General features: G+C 35.1%; 1 pseudogene; it reads right to left on the reverse strand.

Annotated features, from left to right (window-relative positions):
* Window positions 1-494: 494 nt before the first annotated feature.
* On the reverse strand, window positions 495-1,977 carry LOC114031159 (annotated as a pseudogene).
* Window positions 1,978-10,178: the final 8,201 nt, after the last annotated feature.

Consider the following 10,178-nt stretch of genomic DNA (forward strand, 5'->3'; position numbering starts at 1 on the left):
AAAAGGAAAAACAAAACAAACACAAAAACTTCATCAACTTCCAGAAGATTTGCTTACTGAAGTTTTTCATTTTTCTGATTTATTAAGGCGTTAATCTTTTACATAATCCAGGCTAAAAATTTCAATGCCAATTAAAATAGAGGAACTATCAATGATGAACCTAGATGCCTATATCCTACACGCTCAGGTACACAAGTCACTTTTGATACAGTTACACTGTATCATATTGTAAATCTACTTCCAAACTACTTTTAGAAGTTCACAAACTTTGATCTCATGTAATTTTAATTGCCGTATTCATGACCTTCTTAAAAAAAGAAAACCATCCCTTAACAACAAAAGCAATTCCCTCAAACTACACTGAAAACTAATTACAAGACCAAAAAGGAAATGGCTATTTTATTCAGAAAACAACAATACAGTATGCATTTCTTAATTAAACCCCTCCCCCACCTCCAAAAGAGAGAATCCATCAGATGTGTAGAATTGATAGCTTAATGGTCAGATACTGCTTTAGGATGGTGATCAATAAGTTCCTTATCAACAGTTGGGTAATGAAACCAGTGTCAATCCCTTCTTCCTCCCATAAATCTTTCTGTTTCCTGATATTTCAACTTCACATCAGCCTTTTCAGCTTCCAATTGTAAGATTTGCCATGGTTCTTTCACAGTTCTTTTCAGGAGGTTCATAATTAGCAATCTCCCTGGTTATGGGGTGCTTGAAGTATTCCCAGTGTTCTGGAACGTAGCCTTCTGGGACTTCTGCTAACTCAGCTTCATCAATGAATATATTCACCAATGTTATGCCAATTGTCCCTGGAATCCCTGTCAACAATAAATAAAATCTCAACAACTTCAAAAATCTTTTGTCATAAAATTCAGAGGGTTTGATGACAAACATTTTCTTCTCATGGACTCCACTAAGTTGGACTGTGGCCACGGCGCCTGAGCCTGGTCAGCAAGCCCCCGAGACGCAGCTGGGGCCCAAGCCGCAGAGGGTCCATGCCAGGCTCGCTCCCATTCTGGGCCAAGCTGAAGCCTGCAGCAAGAGGCTGGTTGCCTCTATGGCCTATCTCCGCTTTTCTCTAAAACGAGATTTTTTTTTTTAAAGTGCTCAACAAAAAAATGCCCAAACTGGTTATTCCTTTAAAAAATTCAGCCAAATTGGGTATTTGGTGCCATGTAGCAAAACACCATCTACTATTTACATGGCTGTTTTTTTTTTTTTAACTCAATGTATTTGTGTTGTAAGTACATAATAATAGTGGTGAGGGCCATATTGAAATTCCTGGTTGGAAAGTAGTTCTGTAGCTGTCACCACAACCATAGGAAAGTATTACTCCAAAGGTATGTTTCCATTATTACATAGCATACTTATACCAGGCCAGATCAAAGAGCGGGTTTCAGAAGTTATGAAGTTTGGATGGGACTAGGGTAGTACTAGGGGGAAAAAAAAAGATAGTCACTAAGAGGTCTCTTAAGTTTTAAAAGAATCACTTAAGAAGGATCTGAAATACAGAACAAGCAGGAAGAGACTTCAGAAGACATAAAGTCCTGCCTCCTCATTAAATAATGAAGACCAAGGGGTCCAGTGAGGATAAGTTACTTGCTCAAGACTACAAAGGCATTAAATATCTAAAGTGAGATTGGAATTCAAGTCTCTGAATTGTATGCCAGTTTTTGGTTTTGTTTTTTTAATCCCCACAGTATCTTAAAGCAAAACTATAACAAAAATTATTGTACTTACCTATGCCAAATTCATTCTGGGGTGGGATAGAATGATGATGCTGGCCAGAAAAGGATTATGAGATTGTGTCTAAGAATGTCAGTTGCTACTGGGAGGAAATATTTCCTTTTCCAGATACTGGGGCTCTGTGGCAAAGCCCTGGTTGCCTATGATAGTTGTTACTGTTTAGTCATTTCAGTCACGTTCGACTTTTCATGAATCCATTTGGGGTTTTCCTGACAAAGATATCAGAGCAGTTTGCCATTTCCTTCTCCAGATCATTTTAGAAATGAGGGAACTGAGGCTAATAGTGACTTGCCCAGGGTCACACAGCTAGTACGTGTCTGAGGCCAGATTTGAACTCAGGAAGATGAGTCTTCCTCACTCCAGGCTCAACACTCCATCTACTGTGCAACTTAGCTAACCTTCTATGATAGCTAATACATTGTAAAAGAATTTTGAGTGAAGATTCTTTTACCCCATTACCACCAAAGAAAAATTCAACATATTATGTAATATAGGTACTACTCCTTCAAAATTGTGTATACATTGCATCTTTTTGTAGCTAGAATTATATTACAGTCTGGGAAGAGTTTGCTATTTAAATGAGGTTTATGGTGAATCCTTTTATAAGGTCAAAAATACTATTCTATATTGAATACCTAAATTACTTTGAAAGTCCAGATTTATATAAGACTTTCTTAAAATAAGGCAACCCTCTGAGCAAGTAGGATAATAAGATGTCATCTGTTTATTGCTCACCCAGTATCCTTGGAGCTTTGCCTCCTCTAAGCACAAAGAATTAAAAGAGTTTTTTCAGGGACAGATAGACCACACACTCTATTTACTTAGGACTTGGAGTGGGTTGGCCATTTTGACATATATTTTAAAACTCTTGTTGCAAAGCAGCTTCATGAACAGTTAGTTTCAGTATAAACAAATCAGTGGTTGAGAGATATAAAGAATAATGACTGCTCATGGCATATGTGGTTATAACAAAGCACCTCACTTGGCTGAACATCAAACAAAGGCTTCTTTGTGAGTTGATTCCCAAACTGTACCTGTTGATTGGAGGAAATGAACTATTTTCTGCTAATTTGATTCAAGTGGAAGATGGCATTTTACTAAATTGAAACTAATTTGCTCACTTTCTCCCCTTTAGAGTAATTCACACTATCATGGAATGGTTTATTTTTTAAAGAAAGGTAGAAAAATCCCCAAATCATATTTGAATGACATTCCTTCCTATTGAAATGAATTACATTAATAGAAGTATTTCTGCATGAGGTAGCAGAGACACTATGTTTTCCTTAGCTCAATGAATATTTTTCTTCAGAAATACCTGTAAATTAATGTCAGAGCTATTACTTCAAAGCAAATTAGTTTTAGAATCCAGCACTGTAGACTTTGTTGATTTGGAGACAAGCTCATTGCAACAAGAAAAAGTTTTTCAAACTCATTTGCAAATTATAGCCCTAGTTATGTCCATTCATAAAAGGCAATTTCAGGGAATATGAACCTAAGCAGAAAGAACGTTCAATATCCTCAGGATAAAAAACAAAAACAAAAACAACAACAACAAAAAAACCCCTCAAATCAGAAAAAAAAAATGAAGATTAACTTTCAGGAAAAAAAAAAGAAAGAAAAAAGATCTAAAACTTTCCAAGAAACAAGTTAAAAAAGCTCAAAAGGAAGTTAGTGTATGGAACAATGAGGACTGGAAGAGTAGAAAGGTTTTTAACAGATCAAAACTACAGAACCTGGAAAATATTACTTTATGCACAAAATAACTTTTTTTAAGAATGTGAAGAAAATCACTTTGCTATCTTACCAAAAGCAAAGGAAATATGTAAAAAGTCAGGGTACGTTGCTCCCTACTGTTTCTAAATGTGTACATTTTGTTTTATTGTATCAGTGAGTTTAGCACTGCTTATATCAGAAATCATATCTCATCTTACCTCTCTCCCAATGTCTGTTCCACTGTGTGGCACCCAGTCAGTACTCAATAAACATTTGTCCATTAATTCTATTTTATGAAAGCACAAATTGGTGGTGTTTCAGAACTCCTTAGGATAGAGAGGATAACTATTGTTTCCTTTTTTAGAAAGGATGTGGTCTAGAGGAGGCATCAGGGAGAATAAAAAGAAGGCAGACAAAATAATGACGGAGAACTTTGAAGAACTAGGCATGCACAGTTTCACTGCACCATGACTACTCAAGAAATAAAAAAAAAAGTTGGTGGTAGATAATTCTAGGAATTGCTTCTTACTAAATTTCATCCACATTTTATCCTTCACAATGGCTATATGAAAGAGTGAATAGAGAAGAATAACAGATTTTGTTTTCTTCTTTTCATTTACTGGGAAGCCAAAAAAAAAACTGAATTTTGAAAACGTTAAATGGTTACCAAATTAAGTCTTCAATGAGTCTAAAAAAAATGTTATTGCATTCTGGCTACATGCAAAGTATTGTATTCTATTTATGTCTTTCCTATGGGGGAATGCAAAGACCACACAAATCCTGACCTCAATAGGTTTACAATCTAGTTTAGGTTCAGGATTACAAACTTTAACACATGAAAGATTAAATAAGAAAAAAAATTAAATAAAAGCATAAGAGATAACAACAGGCAACAACTGATTTTTTTTAAATTCTAAACTAGAACACCAAAAAAGTTGCTTTTCCATATTCATAGCAGAACACAAAAAGAGGATTATAAGAAATTGTACATCTGCAATTCATACTACATTTTTTAAAAGCATGCAATGAAATTTCACTTGTTATTTCCTGTTTGCTTGTGCTTCCTACTGAACATCCTTCTAATTATTTTCCTTTTCTATGCATTTAATTTTTTCCATGTACCTCCTCCATTTTTTTCACAATTGTTAGTTTTATATTACCTTTATAGGTTTCTCTGAATCTTGTATTTGCATTTCAAAGTTCTATTCAGCTCTATTCTTTTCAACAAAAATTCTTGAAAGTTCTCTATTCCATTAAAGATCTTTTTTTTTGTTTGTTTGTTTCCAGTAGGATTATACTTATCTTTTCAGTCAGTCTGTCAGTCAATAAACCTTTGTTAAGAACCTTGTGTTTAGTGTGGAGGATGCCAGGAAAGACAAAAGACAAACTCTTCCCTCAAGGAACTCAAGGCAAGAGATAATATGCATATATACATATATATGTATACATATATATGTATATGTATATATACACATACATACATATACACACACACACATATATACAGGATAAATAGGAAATTATATACATATATATGTATACAAATACATACACATATTTATTTATTTTCCTTTTTCTTATGTGCTCTGAATTTTGAGTATGACATTCTTAGATTTTCCTTTTGGAGTGTTTTTTCAGTATGTCATTGGTGGATTCATTCTATCTTCACTTCACTCTGTTGTTCCAGGCAGTTCTTATCTGTGATTTCTTCAAATATCAAAGACTTTTTTTTCCAAGTCATAGTTTCAAGTAATCTGATGATTCTTAAATAATTTCTATGTCAGTTGTTTTTGATATCAGATATCTTACATTTTATTCAGGCTTTTTTATTTCAGTCTTTTAATTTTGTTCTAATATTTCTAACTCTCTCATGGAGTCATTGAATTATTTTTATGTATTCTAATTTTCAGAGAGTCCATTTTTTGGTAAGGTTGACTACTTTCTCTTATAAGCTATTGTTTTTCCAATTCTTTCCTCCAGAATTTTTATTTCACTTTCTTAAAATTGCTGATTTAATTATATCTAAGTATTCATATAGTCCTTATGGAAAGTATCTTTCCTATTGAGTCGTTACTTAGAATTGTTATGCACATAGTTATTGGAAGAATTAGAATTGGAAGAAATAGAATTGTTATGCACATAGTTATATTGGAAGTATCTTTAGTTCTGCAATTAAAAAAAGAACAACTAGTTTTATTCATTCATTTCTATAGCTTTAGTTTCTGAATTGGAGCATCATTGTGGTAAGGCCAAATTTTCCACCTTGATGGGCTTGGTGTCATTCTAGGTCCCCTCAGTTATTACTCTGAACTTTAAATCTAGAAGGTACTTCCCACTCCAATCTTTAATATTCAGAGCACTGGATGTTCATGGCACTGTATGACATCTCAAGACAGAGTATGAAAGAAAGGATTTCGAAGCCAAAAGGTGACCTAGACTTACGTTTCAGTATGACATGCTCACACTGGTCTCTGCTATACATACATAGGTCAATGCTGCTCCCTAGTGCTTCTCAGGTCTCTATTTCAGGTTTATAGACACCCTACAGCTTTCTGGGGGAAGCCCTCCATTCTTGCTGCCCCAAACTAAGCCTTATAGGCTATAAATATCTGTCTGGGGCTAAAGGTTTGTGCATCTATATCAGCTTTCCTGATACTTGTGGGCTGCTGATTGGTTTATGTCCATTCCTGGGGTAGAAGAAGTCATTCAGTGTTGTTTCTCCCTATATAGCTTGATCAGTAAATAGTCTGGTATAAATTGTATGTTCTTGTTGGAATAAGTGTGGGGAAGTGGATAGTCTGCCTCTGTTCAGGCAGACATCATGCTTGGGAGTTCTAATACATAATTAATTTCCAAATGATTGGTATGGGCCATAACTAAGGCAATAAACAATAAACAAAGACTCTTAATTGCTTTAATTACCCTTACTCTATGTTCCAGTTAACTACTGAAATATTATTCAACAATTGTGTATTTAAAAAAAAAGATAAAGGAGAATTATCCAATTGCAATTGAGATTTATCCCTAGTTCTCAATTATCTTTCCTTCATTCCTTTTAACACTTTATCTACACACAGCTTGTGATTTAGTAGATGAAATAAAGAAACAGCAATGGAGCAAGGAAAAGGGGTAGTGTCCTTTAATTTCTTGTTCTAATTTCCATGTTCCTCCAAACATAGATAATATAACAAAAGCAATGAAGGAATACTTTCTCTGATTCTCATGACCTTTCAAACCTCCCCAAAATAGTTATTATATACCAGAGAAAAAACAATTTCAGCTTTCTCCATAGTCTGAAGCTCTAAGAATGCTAATGGGGTAAGAACTTATTGAACTAGAAATTGGGAAGGTTGATTGACAAATCCTAATACACTTATTCAACACCCCTCCCTCACTAGCCACCATGTTTTGTTTTGTTTAGTTTTGTTTTTCCTGGACTGCACAAGTCCACCTATAGCCCCTATCCAATCTCTGCAATGCAGAATGCTAAAAGCCTAAAGATTGCTCTCCATATGAGAGAAATATGGAATCACACTGTGCTGCAGTCATGCTCAGGCAGAAAACTGAAGAACAAATAGAATGCCGATATTTGTGGGGCTCTTTCTTTTGTTGTTCAGTTGTTTTTCAACTCTTTGTGATTCCATTTGGGGTTTTCTTTGCAAAGGTACTAGAGTGTTTTGCCATTTCCTACTCCAGGTTATTTTACAGGTGAGGAAACTGAGGCAAACAGGGTGAAGTGACTTGACCAGCAACACACAGCCAGTAAGTGTCTGAGGCTACATTTGAACTCACAAAGATGAGTCTTCATGACTTTAGGTCCAGCACTCTATCCACTGCATCATCTAGAGACCTGAAAAGGAAGGTGGGGGCAGACTGGGATCCAGCTGTAGTCCATCCTATTCTCCCCAAATAACTTGGTACATAGATTGAGGTTGATGAAAAGTTAGTTCTCAGCATGGAAATAAGCTTAAAGATTTTTTTGGGTCAGTTCCCAGGAAAACTGCAATCAAAAGTGAAGGATTCAGAGAGTGATGAAGAATGAAATGTGTAGAAACAAATCTGAAAATACTGAAGTTTTCAAGAGGAAGAAAACTCAGAGAGAAAACTCAATAAAATACTTTGCAAATAATCAGATAAAACAGCAAACATGATACAAAAAAAATAGAAGAGGATATGGGCCTAGCAGGAACAGCATGGGATCTAGAGTCAGGCAAAAAAAATTCAAATCCAACCTCAGATACTTTATTACCAGTAAGATCATGGACAAGTTACATAACCTCTTTCTACCTCAGTTTACTTATTTGTAAAATGGGGATAATAAAAATAGTTAATTCTCAGGATTGTTTTGGGGATAAAATTAAATAATATTTGTCAAGCACACTGCAAACCTTAAAGTACTCTGTTAGCAGTTACTAAAGTTACTTCTACTGCTGCTACTACCTCAAGATCATCTAAACAAGTAGAAATATATATGAAAAATATTGCAAGACAAAGGGAAATGAAAAACACTGGGTGAGACATTATTGTTATTTAACTTCCATTTTGAAGAGAACCAATGACAGCACAGAGTGACGTCTCAACTTACAAGTGAGTTGAATTTAAGTGAGGCAGAGTTGCAAAAAATCATCATCTTCACTCTCTCTTCTAGAGTCATTGAAGTTCAGTAGGAAGACTAAAGTTATGATGATTGGAGATAGCCTGGGATGCAGTGGATGATCTTGGTATCTTCAATGTCTGACCAAGGTCTAAGTGCTTCACAATTCACTAACTGCTTCAGTCACCTTCATGGCTGTTGGAACAAATTGTTCTCATTCTCCCATTTCATTGGGAGGAGTCTTCTTGTGCTTTTGATAGACAGCCCCCTAACTCACTGAGGTATCTGAGACCTGTTGGTTACCCTCAGTCTGGTTTCGCCCATCTGTGGTGATGGTTTTACTGGGGTGTGACTTCTGCGCATACTACGAATTCTTGGAACCATAGGTGAGAAGTGGATGACAGGTGGACACCAAAAGTGGATAAGCAGCTCTGAAAAGGTCTCAGCAAGCCCTCACACCAGAGGTGTTAGTCGTCCCTGAACATCCCATACATGTGCAAGCAAAACATACTGATCTTAAAGATGGTATACCTAGAGAAAAATTAAAGATTAAATATCTTCCAAAAGAAAATGAGAAGTCAAAAAACTTCAATAGAAAAATGTAAGAAATAATATAATAAAACTGTCAGGAGCTTCTGAACATGTGAAATAAAATGACAAAGGATCCAGGAAAACAATAACAACAATAGCAACAACAGAAATGACAACAAAATTATGCTGCAAACTAATTCTGCTGGCAACCAGGAAAAAGGCCTTCAAATGGGAGTGAAATTTAAATAACACAAGATTACGCTGCACCTATAAAGATCCAAAGGAGGGAATGGAATAATATGTTCTGAAAAACAAAGGAGTTGGGGCAGCTAGGTGATGCAGTGGATAGAGCACTGGCCCTGAAGTCAGACCTGAGGTCAAATCTGGCCTGCAGACCAAACACTTGACAGGTACTAGCTGTGTGACCCTGGGCAAGTCACTTAACCCCAATTTCCTAAAAAAAAAAAAAGAAAGAAAGAAAGAAAGAAAGAAAGGAAAAGAAAGAAGAAAAAAAAAGGAGCTCAAGATGAAACCAAAGATGGCATAACTTAAAACCCAAGCCTAACCGTCAATGGGAAAAAAAAATCTTAAAAAGAGACTTTCTAGTATTCCTACAAAGAAAAACATATGATCAGATTATTTGCTTTGCAAACCCTCCAGCCAACAGAAATGTAGGTAAGATAAATAAATACAACAACTAAGAAAGGCATCAATAAAGAAATAAATTAGCCCAGAAAAAAATTGGAAAATAAAACTACAGAGAAAGATACATAAGAGTTTAAATATAACAATAACAACAACAACATAACAACAGAGACAGAAATAAGAGATCCTGTTCTAAAAGTAAAAGAGGAGACAAGAATGGAAGCCAAAGGCAAATACAAGAAGTGGTAATAGAGGAACAGATCTGAAACCTCATGGACTAAATATCATAATATATCACCTACAACTGAATTAAAAACAAATTATCATCCTTAACTGCAGACTAGTAGGGCATAAAAGAGGGAAGAGGAGTTTAAATAAGGAAGGGTGGAAGGGACAGAAGGATTATTAAGTGGCCACTAGCTGTCAGACACTGTGCTAAGCATTTGACAAATACTATCATTTTTAACAAAAGATAGAATATAATATGGGATGTACCATAATCTAATCAAAGATTAACAACAAAGGGAAAATAACTCCTGAGTTTAGTTGATCAATTGAGAAATATATAAAATATTTAAGAATTTATTTTAAGAATTGATCTATGTCCCTGGAATAGCCTTGAGCTCAGGATGATGAGAATATGAGCACAAAGCAAGTAACAAGCTATGGGGTGACCAACAACTCAAGTTGGTGACCTGTGTAACCCTATTAGAAATGCATGGTTGCCATTTTCTAGCTAGGTTACAAGACAAAATAAAATACTACAACACTGACAGAATCTAAAAGAAATTATCCACATTCAATATGCCAACTTCTTATGTTACCAATAGATGTCAGATGGATATATAGAGAAAATGAATTTTATAGCAGTTCCTTAACTGGATGTCAGATGGTATTACTTAGGATAATGTAATATGATTTTCAATTCATATCCACCCACTGT

The sequence above is a fragment of the Vombatus ursinus genome, unplaced genomic scaffold (genome assembly GCF_900497805.2).
Source record: "Vombatus ursinus unplaced genomic scaffold, bare-nosed wombat genome assembly UNPS02015089.1, whole genome shotgun sequence".
Taxonomy (NCBI): Eukaryota; Metazoa; Chordata; class Mammalia; order Diprotodontia; family Vombatidae; genus Vombatus; species Vombatus ursinus.